This window comes from Typopeltis vanoorti, chromosome 8 (assembly GCF_054136105.1).
Source record: "Typopeltis vanoorti isolate ZY-2024b chromosome 8, IOZ_Tvanoo_1.0, whole genome shotgun sequence".
NCBI classification, from domain to species: domain Eukaryota; kingdom Metazoa; phylum Arthropoda; class Arachnida; order Uropygi; family Thelyphonidae; genus Typopeltis; species Typopeltis vanoorti.
Window position 1 is genome coordinate 97335246 of NC_143556.1, and position 15300 is coordinate 97350545.

Sequence of the window (15300 nt, forward strand, 5' to 3'; positions counted from 1 at the left end):
ACTGAAATAAGAGCCAACTTCACTTCGGCAAAGTAAAATTATTCGGCTAAGAAATAATGTGGTATTCAATATCCACTTAATTTTGAATAATGGTATATTACCATATTTTTAAAATATTCTAGATCAGATATAGTTATAGAAAACTTTTTTGTTTGGCTATCAAGTAAATCAAAAAGAAATTATATTGTTTTAATTCTGTACCAAAGCATGAAAAAATACAGTCTGGATGTGAAGTATCTTCACAATTATGACACTTGTATATGATTGTTTTAACTAAGAAAATAAACTTTCTACAACTATTTCTGGTTCAGATATTTTAATGTTTAACATTATGAATGTTTGAAAGGAAGTGTGCAATGCATTATGGGATACTACGGCATTTGATGTGAAGTAACCTAACTGTGAAGATATTTCCTTCTCATGCAAACTGTTTGGGGATTAAAACAATATAATTTCTGGACTACTACGATTACTTGATAACCAATTAAAAAACTGTTATAAATATTGTAAAAGCATTGGATTTTATGTGTACATTCTAAATTACCACTCTCTAGAGAATGATAGACAAATAATGCTCATATCATATTGAAAATTATTACTATTATACAATTGTTTCCAATACTACTTGAAAAGGAATTGAGAGTTTATAGATGGTGAGGTTATCATGAAACATAAAATAAACTGGAGAATCCATCCATTACCTGACAAAAGGCCACCAATAGGTCTGTGAGACGCAAATAATTGCATATGACTGCTAGAATAAGAACTGTGATTTCATCATCATCATCAAATTCCTGCCATGTACCCTCAAGGGGTGTACAGGATATGATAGTACTACATGAAAAAAATTACATCATTACTAACTTCCTATCTACAATTTTCTTCCAAATCAGTCTGTTACTTGGCAAGACTCCAACATTATCAGATCTTATATTTCTATCGTCTAAGGCACTTTGTACTGTATCAATCCATCTAGATCTTGGTCTTCCTCTGGGTCGTTTTGCTGCCAACCTGGCAGAGAACACTTGCTTTCCTAATCTTTCATTGCCCATTCTGTTTAAGTGACCATACCATCTGAGATTAGCTCTGCTAATGCATTCCTGGATGCTGACAATGTCAAGTTCTTTCCTAATATCCTCGTTTTTAATATGATATTGCCATTGATGCCATCTGTTCACACCTATAATCTTTCTCAGGACTCTCATATCTATGGTCTCTAGTCTTTGGTCAAGTGTTTTACTTCTAAAGAGCTCTCAGATCCATAAGTTAAAACTGGTTTGAACACTGTCTTGCATACAGCTAATTTAGTTTTCCTACTAATTTCTCTCTTATTCCATATGAATTAATTCAATTGACTTCCCACCATACTAGCTTTGCTGATTCTGTTGTCTATTTCTATATTTAATTTACCATCTTCACTAAAAATCATGCCTAAGTAGCTGAAATGTTTTACTTGTTCCACAGGTTCTCCATTCACAACACAGTTGACATTTTCAATGATTTTGCCTATTTTCATTGTCTTTGTCTTTTTATTGCTGACCTTCATACCATATCTATTACAACAGCTATTCAATTTAGTCAGAGAATCTTGCAGACTTGTAGTGGATTTATTTAGAAGTATAACATCATCTGCATAAAGCAAAGAGTTGACATTAACAGCTCCAATTTTGATATCATGTTTCATACCACTTTCCTTCATAATGTGATCTATATAGATAATGAATAACAGAGGGGATAACGTACATCCTTGTCTCACACCAGATTTAACATTAAACCATCTTCCTGTACTTCCTTCAGTTCTAACTGCGGACTTACAACTCAAATAAAGACTAAGTATTGCTTAATATAATGCCCCATTGACACCATATAACTGCAGCGTATTGAATAGCTTCTCTCTTGGCACCTTCTCATATGCCTTTTCCAAATCGACAAAACTTAAATACAGATCTTTCTTATATTCCCATGCTTTCTCGACTATTTGTCGTAAAGTGAAGATCTGATCCCAGCCTCTATTTGGCCTGAATCCAGCTTGTTCTTCACCAAGCTTTTCTTCCACAATTCTTCTCAGCCGTTTCTCAAGTATACTTGCATAGATCTTGCCAGGAACACTCAATAGGGAAATACCTCTGTAATTCTCACATTCAGTTTTATTTCCCTTTTTATATATGGGTACTATGAGAGCTCTACTCCAATCATCGGGAATTCGTCCCTCTGTCCAGGCTTTCTGAACTATGCAGTGCAGCCACTGTAAGACTCTTATACCACCATACTTCAGCATTTCTGGTCGAATATCATCTACTCCTGCTGCCTTTCCACATTTCAGCCTTTGATGGCTTTTTCTACTTCAAGTATGGATATGTATTCCTGACTGCATGCCTGGTCAGTGTTTTTTACCACTGTGATGTCATCACTGATTGTTTCATTTAACAGTTTTTCAAAGTAATTACTCCATACTTCAAGGATATCTTTTTCTCCCGTTTTCATGTCACCTTTATCATCTCTAACTCCTTTTACACACTCTTTCCTCCATTCCTAAGCTTCTTCAACAACCTCCAGAAAATTTTGCCACCTTCTTGATATTTATTTTCTATATTCTTGCCATAGTCCTCCCATGACTTTTGTTTAGCTAGTTTTACACAGTGTTTAGCATTCTTGCATTTGTCTCTATATTCTCTAAGAGCACAAGCTGACTTATTTGCCAGCAACTTTTGATATGCTTTCTTCTTTTCCTTCACTGCCTGTTTAACTTCCTGTGTCCACCATGGAGTCCTGATTTTTCTATTCTTGCAGACATCCACACCATATGACTCTCTTGCTGAATCAATCAGGGTTTTCTTCATGGCATGCCACTGACTCTCCAAGGTTTGGTTCTTGTTCTCAAACTCTTTCATTTTTTCTTCAATAATCTTTATGTATGTTAGTCTACTGTTTACATCTGAGAGCTGCTCAACTTTTATTTGCTTTAAAACTTTCTTACATGTTATTCTTTTCAATATGAAATTTAATTTTATCCTGCTCAAGACTAAATAGTGATCACTTCCAATTTCAAATGCTCTGTACACTCTGGTGTCCTGCACCAGGGAGAAAACATCACTATCAACAATAACATAGTCAATGAGACTTTTCTGATTCCTTGCCTCTTCTCTCCATGTGAATTTGTGAACATTTTTATGTTGGAACATAGTGTTAGTAATAACCAGTCCATGTCCCAAGCAGAAATCCAACAGATATTTGTCATTATTATTAGCTTTGCTCTTTTCTCCAAATTTTCCCAAAATATTTTTGTATGGCTCACAATCATTTCCTACTCTGCTATTCAGATCCGCAACAAGGACCAACTTTTCCTTTTTCATTGTGTCAGTTGCTTTTTCTAAAGCCTCAAAAAATTCTTCCACTTCTACCTTAGTAGAACCTTCTGTGGGACCATAGGCACAAATAAGTCTCATTGTCCAGTTCCCCATTCTCATATTTGCCGACATTACTCTACTTGAGACTGACTGCCATTCAAGAAGATTAACCTCCTATTTTGTGTTGAATACTATGGCTACTCCTTCTTTTCCTTGATTGTCATTGCCTGAATATAACATTTTGTATTTATTGCTCAGAAAGATCTCACCAGTTTTTGTCTTTTTTGTTTCAGTCACCCCTATTATGTCAATCTGGTACTTATCTAATTCCTCAGCTAGCTCCATTTCTTTGCCATTCAGGCTTCTTACATTGATAGTACCGATCTTTAACTCTGGTGATGTTGAGTTGGGGTTTGTTTTCAGATTTGTTCCAGTAGCTGACTTTTCGCTGTTCGCCCTGGTTCCCTGGCGAAAACAACGGGGGCCTTGTTTAACCGAGCAACGCCCCAGCCGGCATGAAATTTTGTCATGCTGTACCATCATTTTTAATTTTGGTTTAACCAATAAGAATACATTTTGGTCGGCTAAATCCCAAATTGCCAGTCCATCCTCGTTCGTTCAGTATGCAAGTAGATACCCAACAGGGTGCAGCACGAGAAGGTGAGGATTGGACATTAGGTCAGAAGCCCTGGTCGGTTCTCCGCATTCCTTTGAAGGCTATGTGGAGGTCTCCTCTCAGTTATACAGCTTTGACCCTTAAGCACCCCCTTCTGTGATTTCATCATCATCAAATTCCTGACATGTACCCTCAAGGGGTGTACAGGATATGATAGTACTATATGAGAAATTTACATCATTACTTACTTCCTATCTACAATTTTCCTCTAAATCAATCTGTTATCTGTCAAAACTCCAACATTATCAGATCTTATATTTCTCTCTTCTAAAACAGAAATATAAGCTTTGATAAAATAATGATGCAGTAATTTTTACTGTATCAATCCACCTATATCTTGGTCTTCCTCTGGGTCTTTTTCCTGCCAACCTGAGAACACTTGTTTTGCTAATCTTTCCTCTCACATTCTGTTTACATTATCATACCACCTGAGATTAACTCTACTAACACATTCCTAGATGCTCACAATGTTAAGTTCTTTCCTAATATAATCGTTTTTAATATGATATTGCCATTGATACCATCTGTTCATGCCCCTAATCTTTCTCAGAACTCTCATAACTATGGTCTCTAGTCTTTGGTCAAGTGTCTTATTTCTAACCCAGCTCTCAGATCCATAAGTTAAAATTGGTTTGAATACTGTCTTGTATACAGCTAATTTAGTGTTTTGATAATTTCTCTCTTATTCCATATAAATTTATTCAGTTGACTTCTAACCATACAAGCTTTTGTTGATTCTGTTGTCTATTTCCATATTTAATTTACCCATCTTCACTAAAAGTCGTGCCTAGGTAACTGAAATGTTTTACTTGCTCTATAGGTTCTCCATTCACAATGCAGTTGATATTTTCAATGCTTCTGCCTATTTTCATTGTCTTTGTCTTCTTTATTGCTGACCTTCAATACCATATCTATTACAACAGTTATTCAATTTAGTCAGGGAATCTTGAAACTTGTAGCAGATTTATTTAGAAGTATAACATCATCTGCATAAAGCAAAGAGCTGATATTAACATCTCCAATTTTGATGTCAGGTTTAACACCACTTTCCTTCATAATATGATCCATATAGATAATGAATAAATAACAGTGGGGATAATGTATATCCTTGTCTGACACCAGATTCAACATTAAACCATCTCCCAGCACCACCGTCAACTCTAACTGCTGACTCTTACAACTCAAATAAAGACTAAGTATTGCTTGATATAATGCCTCACTGACACCATATAACTACAGCGTATTGAATAGCTTCTCTCTCTTGCCACTTTGTCATATGCCTTTTCCAGATCTGCAAAACTTAAATACAGATCTTTGTTATATTCCAAGATTTCTCAACTATTTGATGTAAAGTGAAGATCTGATCCTGACAGCCTCTATTTGGCCTGAATCCAGCTTGTTCTTCACCAAGCTTCCCTTCCACAATCCTTTGCAACCATTTTTCAAGTATACTTGCATTAATTTACCAGGAACACTCAGTAGGGAAATACCTCTGTAATTCTTACATTCAGTTTTATTTCTCTCCTTATATATGGGTGCACTGAGAGCTCTACTCCAATCATCTGGAATTCATCCCTCTGTTCAGGCCTTCTGTACTATGCAGTGCAGTCATTGCAAGACTTTTATATCTCCATACTTGAGCATTTCTGGTTGAATACCATCTACTACTACTAATATCATGAACATCATCACTGCCTTTCCACATTTGGCTTTTGATAGCTTTTTCAACTTCAACTATAGATATGTATTCCTGATTACATGTCTGTTGAGTGTTTTTTACCACTGTGCTGTCACTGCTTGTTTCATTTAGCAACTTTTCAAAGTAATTATGCCATACATCAAGGATAACTTTTTCTCCAGTTTTCATGTCACCTTTATAATCTCTAATTCCTTTTACAGCACTCTTTCCTCCATTTCTGAGCTTTTTCAACAGTCTCAGGAATGTTTTGCCACCTTCCTGATATTTATTTTCTATGTTCTTACCAGAGTCTTCTCATGTCTTTTGTTTAGCTAGTTTTACAGAGTGTTTAGCTTTCTTACATTTGTCTCTGTATTCTCTAAGAGAACAAGCTTAGATTGCCAGGAGCTTTTGACATGCTTTCTTCTTTTCCTTCACTGCCTCTTTAAATTCCTATGTCCACCATTAAGTTTTGAATTTTATTATCCTTGTAGACAATCGAATTTGTTACTGAGTCAAGTGGTGATGATGTTAACCTAGTCATGATGAAGCTGGGTGAACTGACACTGCCTCTTTAAATTCCTATGTCCACCATTAAGTTTTGAATTTTACTATCCTTGTAGACAATCGAATTTGTTACTGAGTCAAGTGGTGATGATGTTAACCTAGTCATGATGAAGCTGGGTGAACTGACACTTGTTAATGTTCACAAGCCACCAAATGTGGCTTGTAAACATTAACAAGGGTAGGACTTGTTGAGACGGCCTCAACAAGTACTATCCCTTTTGAATCACCCAACAATATACATGGGAGATTTCAACAGCCACCATGAGTTATGGAAGGATGCCTAGAATAATGAATGTGGTATAGTGCTTGCCGACTGGGCTGAGGTCTTCGATATCCACTTGATCTTTGACGCTAAAGAGTATGGCACCTTCAATTCAGCAGTAAGGAGAAGAGACTGTAATCCTGAACTCTGTTTTGTCACCTTTAATAACATAAATGGCAATTGAAGAGCCAATTGGAAAAAATATGACACTGACCTTGACAAGTGTGTTCGCTTCATATCTCCTGTGCCCAATAACTATAACCAATTTGTAGGAGCTGTCATTTCTATAGTTAAAAAACATATCCTTAGGGGGCTATAGAAAGGAATATATCCCTTAATGGAACAAACTGAGTGAAACTTTATGAAAAATTTCTGGAGAGTGGTGATTTGGAAATTGCAAACGATCTCCTTCATGAATTGGATGCAGCAAGACAACAAGTCTGGACTGGAACAATTGAGAGATTGGACCTTTGGCACTCCATTAGGAAGGCTTGGAGTGTGCTACAGAAGCTAGGAGGAGTAACAATGGTGGCTACTAAAAAAGACAAATGTTACACCAAACCAAATTGCTAATCATATTATTAAAATCTTGAGATGCCAATGTGACAGAAATCATACCATCAAAGTTAAAAGAGAAGCCAAAGAATTAAAGGGAAAACTACAAGATAGATCAGAATATGTGAAACCTTTCAGCAATTAGGAAATCAACAATGCACTAGCCGATACAAATATGGGAAAGGCCCCAAGGTTCAATGGAGTTCATCTGGAATTTCTTTTTCATGCTGGCAAAAATACAAAAAAATGGCTTGCCCGTTTCTTCTCAAAAATAATGAACACCGCCATGTTACCGAAAGAATTTAAGAAAGCTAAAATAATAGCTCTTTCCAAACCTGGAAAATCAACTGATGACCCACAAAACTATCAACCAATCACAATACTAAGCTGCGCATATAAGCTACTGGAAAGACTAATATATAACTGCTTAAGCAACACTATCTTTGAACACGTTCCAATTGAACAGGCAGGCTTTAGGCCTAATCGTAGTTGTAGTGACCAGGTTTTGGCACTGACATCATACATAGAAGCTTCTGCAGTTTTTCTTGATCTAACTGCTGCATATGACACTGTCTGGAGAGAAAGCATGCTATATAACTTAATGAAAGTACTACTGTGTCGAAAAACAATAGAACTTGTTAATAATATGCTCAGCAATAGATATTTTCATGTTGTTCCTTGGAGAAAATATTAGTAACCAGAAGAAACTTAACAATGGCTTACCACAAGGCTCAGTATTGGCGTTTCTCTTATTTAGCATATATATAGCCAATATGCCAGATATAGTATCTAGAAAATTCTGCTATGCAGATGACATAGGACTAGCTACCAGAAATAGAGAACTAAGATGAACGGAGGAAACCCTCACAAACAACCTTGCCTTCATGCATATTTACTTTAAGAAATGGAGACTACAACCAAGCTAAAATAAAATTGAAGTGTCAACTTTCCATCTCAATAATAAATTGGCACAAGACGAGTTGAACATCCCATTTGGAAATTCAGTCCTATGCCATAATAAATACCCTAAGTATCTAGGAGTTACACTCGACTGTACTCTATCATATAAGAAACACGCTGAAAACACAGCTGGAAAAATAAGAACTAGAAATAAATCATTCAGAAATTATGTGGCACTTCCTGGGGTACAGCAGCAAACACACCACGAATATCTGCACTCGGTCTGGTTTTCTTGGTGGTGGAGTACTGTGCTCCAGTCTGGCTCAATAGCTGTCATACTAAACTAAGTGACCATCAGCTTAACACTGTAAAAATCGATGTCGTTTGTGCTACTGAAAAATTACTCTTGTTTTTGCACTTGTTCAAAAGTTCTATGATCAATATTTTACTTTACTTAAACTTAAGTACTCTATTTGATATACAGTCATAACTCCAAGCTCTAAATACATTGCTTGAATTACTCTTATTTTCAATCCTCTCATTCAACTTTAATCCCCCCCCCCTTATCTCAAGGCCGTAACTATGATTCGTCAAGTACACAAAACTTTAGAACTAAGAAATTGCCTCTGGTTGGAGCCAATTTCTTTGTCTGAACTGCTGCCGTTTTTCTATTTAGAATTCTGAAAATTTATTTGTGTGTATCGACTGCGCCATCAGGATTCATAGATAGGAATTGAATATCCTTCCAAAGAAAAACACTCAGCATGGCACGGAATTTTTCTCTTGTACTTATTACTAAATCTAACAATGCAAAATTTCTATCTATTAGTCGTGGCTACTTATCTCTCAAGGTCACACAGATCTGAGTTTTATGCGCAGTGCATTGGTGTGCAAGAATCAGGCAAATTACTTGAAAAACAAAACAATTTATTCATGCTAATTGAATGCACATTAAAAGTTAACACTGAACATTCAAAACCTCTCAGGCTCTATACCTTTTAACAATATTAGCTTATGCTTACAAATTATGCCTACACTAAAACAGACTTGTGCATACTATATCATATTTTAACTCAGACATTAAATTATATCACACACTATAAACCATCAAATATATTAACTCTATCTTAACACACACACAACTCAGCAGGATATTTCACAAAAATTTAACTCACGACCTAGAGTCCTTATTACTGTTCTTAACTCTAACAAAATTTCAATACAATAGTCAATTCTGCCATAAATTTCACTTCTAGAAAATTCCTATACAAGGCCTTACTTTTTAGTCATCTAGTCCGCATTAGTAGATTCTTTAGATCGTTATCTTCATCTTTTACCTTCCGATATAGCTCACTACCGGGTGCCTTTTATGATATTGAAGACATTTGGTCAACAGAGACCCTTAGGAAACTTGGTGACTGGAAGTCCGGAACTGGCCGTCGTTCTGCATAATCGAGCCTTCTATTACTTCCGGACACCTGTTGGCAGGACGTGGATCTGCAACCTTGAATCCGCAAGACACACTGGAACCGAGATCCAGATCAGTGTCTGGGTAGAGGCGATGACACAAACCAAAAAGTGCACACCTAAGTGCCACAAGCCACCAACTAAAAAGAGCCTTTTTAACTACCTGTGGGAAAGGGAGCCTTGATCTTTTGATCCTTCCCATTTTTATTCTCTTCCCTCGACCTTGGAACTGCCACTGATTCGATTCCCTTCGGTGTTTCATGGGTCTGCACCCACCACCTTTTTTCACCGTTGCATTAAGGTGGGAAATCCCGTACACACTTGACCTTCACGATAGGGATTGCCTTAGGTCATAAATTAATCCATCTGGAATATTTCTTTGTCTGGAGCTTTCCTTTGTTACAGTTAAATTTACACTTAACTTTCTTTGTTCTTTACAGAAATTTGGCAGTCACAGTATTTAACAGTTTACTCTATCTAAATTATTTCCATATTACATTAACATAAAAAAATTAACTAATTAACCACAAGTATTTTGTATGGATTTTTATTTTCCTGTAAAATTGGCATATAAGGAATTGTTGTACAAAATCCTTCTATGCAAGATTTTACAACACCACAACACGACTTATATCTGGAACCATAAAAACAACTCCTGTTTATTGGTTTCCAATGCTGAATAACATAATACCACCAAATTTACGAAGATATGATGCTCTATTAAGAATATGACAGAATACTCAGAAATACTGAATTGCTTATACATAATGACATATCAGAACTACAGCTTAACAGATTGAAATCAAGAAAGCCCCCTCTTCATGAAGCTAAATATCTGAGAATGACTAACTATAATACCAAAGATCAATGGAAACAAATGTGGAGCATAAATACTGATGCCCAACTCGAAACTTAGTTTGATAGACATTGCCTCAACATCCCCAGGTATGGAACTGAGCCGAAAGACATGGATAACACTGAACAGGATTTGTACCAGCCATGGAAGATGTGCAAACTTCCTGTACAAGTGGGAGAAAATTCCCTTACTGGAGTGTGACTGTGGACACCTGAACCAATCAATCCATCATATTTCCACTGCAATCTTTGTGCATATATGGGTCAAAGAAGTGACTTCCTGGAGGCAACACTGCCTGTTATAGACTGGATCAGAGAACTTGATCTTAACTTATAAGTGCTTTATTTGCTGAAAGTGTAACTGCCTATGTTTTACTTTAATTGTTTGTCATTTACATCTTTTATTTACCTTTTACATATTTGTACTGATTTTTGTACATGCATTTTTTTTTTTATAAGTCTATGAAGATTGCCATACGATAAACAAAAAATAATAATAATGTATACAATCTTGCCACATGCCACTCTGGATGAATCAATCAATGTTTTCGTCAGAGCTTGCCAAGGTGTGGTTCTTGTTCCCAAACTCTTTCATTTTCTTTACACAGCTGCCATAGAGCCTTTCCTGTGCAAGCTAAACACTTTACTCAGTGAAGCTCATCCTTTGACTCCTTCTATCAAGCATTGACCTTGACAGCCTATGATGATAACACCACCATCATAGTCCATCAGGACAAAAACTTCTCAGACATACAAACTATGTATCAATGGTAGCAAGCAGCCTCAGGAGCAAATCTAAATCTGCACAAAACCACCTGGTTATAGTGTGGCAAATGGAAAGGCACAACTAACTCTCCTATGATTCTCCACTTGAGGGAAACAAATCTGGAATCCAGTTTGGAAACACACATTTCTATGCCAGCAGAAACTGGGACACACTAATGCAATGATTCAAGAAAATACTAGGAAAATGGGCAGAAGTACAATCCACTACATCTATCCAAGGGAAGGTAATAATAATTAACCAGATAGCTTATGGCATATACTAAATTCTAATCCCCCCTCCCTCCAAAAAAAAAAAAAATCATCAAAAAAATACAATCAGAGATATATCGATTCACATGGAACAAAATCAACTGGCTTTCATACCCTCAGCTCTTTCTACCTCTTCAGAAGAGAGGGCAGGGCTTGGTGTCAGTGTTGACCAAGATAACAGCCTTTCATACTCTGTTTTTTCTCAGTATTCAATGTAATGAAAAGCCACACATACAGACCCCAGAACCATTTTCTCGTCCTCAACCAGAAATCTCCCTTTTTACTATTCTAAAAATGACAGCAGCTCACATGCCAATAGAGCTGACCATTTTTTATAAAGATGTCTTTAAAAGATAGAAACGCCTACACCTATAACACACAATAAAATAAATCTCACTTCCTGAAATACTCCAGGAGCCTCTCTTCTACAACACGATAAGAAATCCCATCAGAGACAAGCAACTCTTCTTTCCTGCATGGAGTTGGCATGGTGCCTACCCCAATCCTTAGTAACACTAGAATATAGTGTCTAGATGAATACCATCAAATCTGCACTTCATATGGCCATGCCGGAAATCATATCCAAAGCAGGCCTTCAACAGCCGAAACAGAAGATCTGATACCTACATATATCTTGCAAACCAGTACAACTATAGTGGCACTCAGTTCATACAACATTCACAAATTACATGCAGCCCTGACCCAACAGAGACACCTTCATCAGAGAACTCCTTATCATCTCAGAAAGTATCCATCAAGTGGGATCTACCCAATGAGAGTAGAGCCACTAAACCCAATGCAGACACACAATGGTGAACATGACACAGTATCCTTCCCACCTCTACTAAACTACACAAATTTGTTCCAAATTTGCCAGAAAATTGTTTCTTCTGTGACTGAACTGAGCAGTCCAGCATGTGTATCTAAAGTGCCCTGATAGTAGCAAATGATTCATTCATTTCAGGAAATTAATCCTAACCCACAGCTATTTCCATACTTAAGCATTTCTGGTCGAATATCATCTAATCCAGCTGCCTTTCAACATTTCAGGCTTTTGATGACTTTTTCTACTTCAAGTATGGATATGTATTCCTAACTGCATGCCTGGTCAGTGTTTTTTTTTACCATTGTGCTGTCACTGATTGTGTCCTTTTACAGCATTCTTTCCTCCATTTCTGAGCTTCTTCAACAACCTCCAAAATATCTTACCACCGTCTTGATATTTATTTTCTATATTCTTGCCAAAGTCCTCCCTTGACTTTTGTTTAGCTAGTTTTACACAGTGTTTAGCTTTCTTACATTTGTCTCTGTATTCTCTAAGAGCACAAACTGACTTATTTGCCAGCAACTTTTGATATGCTTTCTTCTTTTCCTTCACTGCCTCTTTAACTTCCTGTGTCCACCATGGAGTTTTGATTTTTCTATCCTTGCAGACTACCTCACCACATGCCTCTCTGGCAGAATCAATCAATGTTTTATTCAGAGCTTGCCAATGAATCTCCAAGGTTTGATTCCTATTCTCAAACTCTTTCATTTTTTCTTCAATAATGTTTGTGTATTTTAGTCAACAGTTCACATCTGAGAGCTGCTCAACTTTTATTTGCTTTAAAATTTTCTTACATGTTCTTCTTTTCAATATATTCAATTTTATCCTGCTCAAGGCTAAATGGTGATCACTTCCAATTTCAAAGCCTCTGTATACTCGTGTCCTGCACCAGGAGAAAACATCACTATCAACAATAACATAGTCAATGAGACTTCTCTGATTCCTAGCCTCTCCCCTTCATGTGAATTTCTGCACATTTTTATGTTGGAACATTGTGTTAGTAATAACCAGTCCATGCCCCGAGCAGAATTCCAACAGGTATTGGCCATTATTATCAGCTTTACTTTTTTCTCCAAATTTTGGGAAAATTTGGGAAAATTCCCTTACTGTACTATTTAGAACCCCAACAAGGACCTAAATAGAAGAGTAGGAAATGATCAACATTATCATAAAATTCCTGCCATGTACCCTCAAGGGGTGTACAGGATATGATAGTACTACATGAAAAATTTACATCATTACTAACTTTGTATCTACAATTTTCCTCCAAATCAGTCTATTACTTGTCAAAACTCCAACATTATCAGATCTTATATTTCTATCTTCTAAGGCACTTTTTACCGTATCAATCCACCTATATCTTGGTCTTCCTATGGGTTATTTTCCTACCAACCTGGTAGAGAACACTTGTTTTGTTAATCTTTCCTAGCCCATTTGTTTAAGAGACCATAGTACCTCAGATTAGATCTGCTAATGCATTCATGGATACTGACAAGGTCAAGTTCTTTCCTAATATCCTCATTTTTAATATGATATTGCCATTGATGCCATCTGTTCGTGCCCCTAATCCTTCACAGGCCTCTCATATCTAATGTCTCTAGTCTTTGGTCAAGTGTTTCATTTCTGACCATGCTCTCAGATCCATAAATTAAAAATGGTTTGAACACTGTCTTGTATACAGCTAATTTTGTGTTCGGACTAATTTCTCTTTTATTCAATATGAATTAATTCAATTGACTTCCAACCATGCCAGCTTTGCTGATTCTGTTGTCTATTTCCATATTTAATTTACCCATCTTCACTAAAAGTCGTGCCTAAGTAGCTGAAATGTTTTACTTGTTCCACAGGTTCTCCATTCACAACACAGTTGACATTTTCAACGATTCTGCCTATTTTCATTATCTTTGTCTTGTTTATTGCTGACTTTCATATCATATCTATTACAACAGTTATTCAATTTAGTCAGGGAATCTTGCGAACTTGTAGCGGATTTATTTAGAAGAATAACATCATCTGCATAAAGCAAAGAGCTGACATTAACATCTCCAATTTTGATATCAGATTTAATACCACTTTCCTTCAAAATTTGATCCATATAAATAATGAATAACAGAAGGGATAATGTACATCATTGCCATACTATATTTAACATTAAACCATCTTTCTAACCTTTTCTAACTTTTTCAAAATTCTAACTGCTGACTTACAACTCAAAGACTAAGTACTGCTTGATATAATGCTCACTGACACCATACAACTGTAGCATTTTGAATAGCTTCTCTCTTGGAACCTTGTCATTGCCTTTTCCAGATCTACAAAACTTAAATACAGATCTTTGTTATATTTCAATGATTTCTCAATATTTGTTGTAAAGTGAAAATCTGATCCTGACAGCCTCTATTTGGCCTGAATCCAGCTTGTTCGTCACCAAATTTCCCTTCCACAATCTTTTGCAACCATTTTTCAAGTATACTTACATTAATTTACCAGGAACACTCACTAGGGAAATATCTCTGTAATTTTTACATTCAGTTTTATTTCTCTTTTTTATATATGGGAACTATGAGAGCTCTACTACAATAATTTGGAATTCGTCCCTCTGTGCAGGCCTTTTTAACTATGTAGTGCAGCCACTTTAAGACTTTTATACCAATATACTTCAGCATTTCTGGTCGAATATCATTTACTCCTGCTGCCATTTCCCATTTCAAGCCTTTGAGGACTTTTTCTACTTTAAGTATGGATATGTATTCCTGACTGCATGCCTGGTCAGTGTTTTTTACCACTTTGCTATCACTGCTTGTTTCATTTCGCAGTTTTTCAAAGTAATTACTCCATACTTCAAGGATGTCTTTTTCTCCAGTTTTCATGTCACCTTTATCATCTCTAATTCCTTTTACAACTCTTTTTCTCCATTTCTGAGCTTCTTCAGCAACATCCAGAATATCTTACCACCCTCCTGATATTTATTTTCTATGTTCTTACCAAAGTTTTCCCATGACTTTTGTTCAGCTAGTTTTACACAGTGTTTAGCTTTCTTACATTTGTCTCTTTATTCTCTAAGAGCACTAGCTCACTTATTTGCCAGGAACTTTTGATATGCTTTCTTTTTTTTCTTTCACTGCCTCTTTA

At 36.3% G+C, this 15300-nt stretch overlaps 1 protein-coding gene across 2 annotated transcripts in view; it reads right to left on the reverse strand.

Annotated features, from left to right (window-relative positions):
* LOC150104209 (nardilysin-like) overlaps positions 1-15300 on the reverse strand; it is a 561456-nt gene that overhangs the window by 397798 nt on the left and 148358 nt on the right. The gene's annotated exons all lie outside the window — the stretch shown is intronic.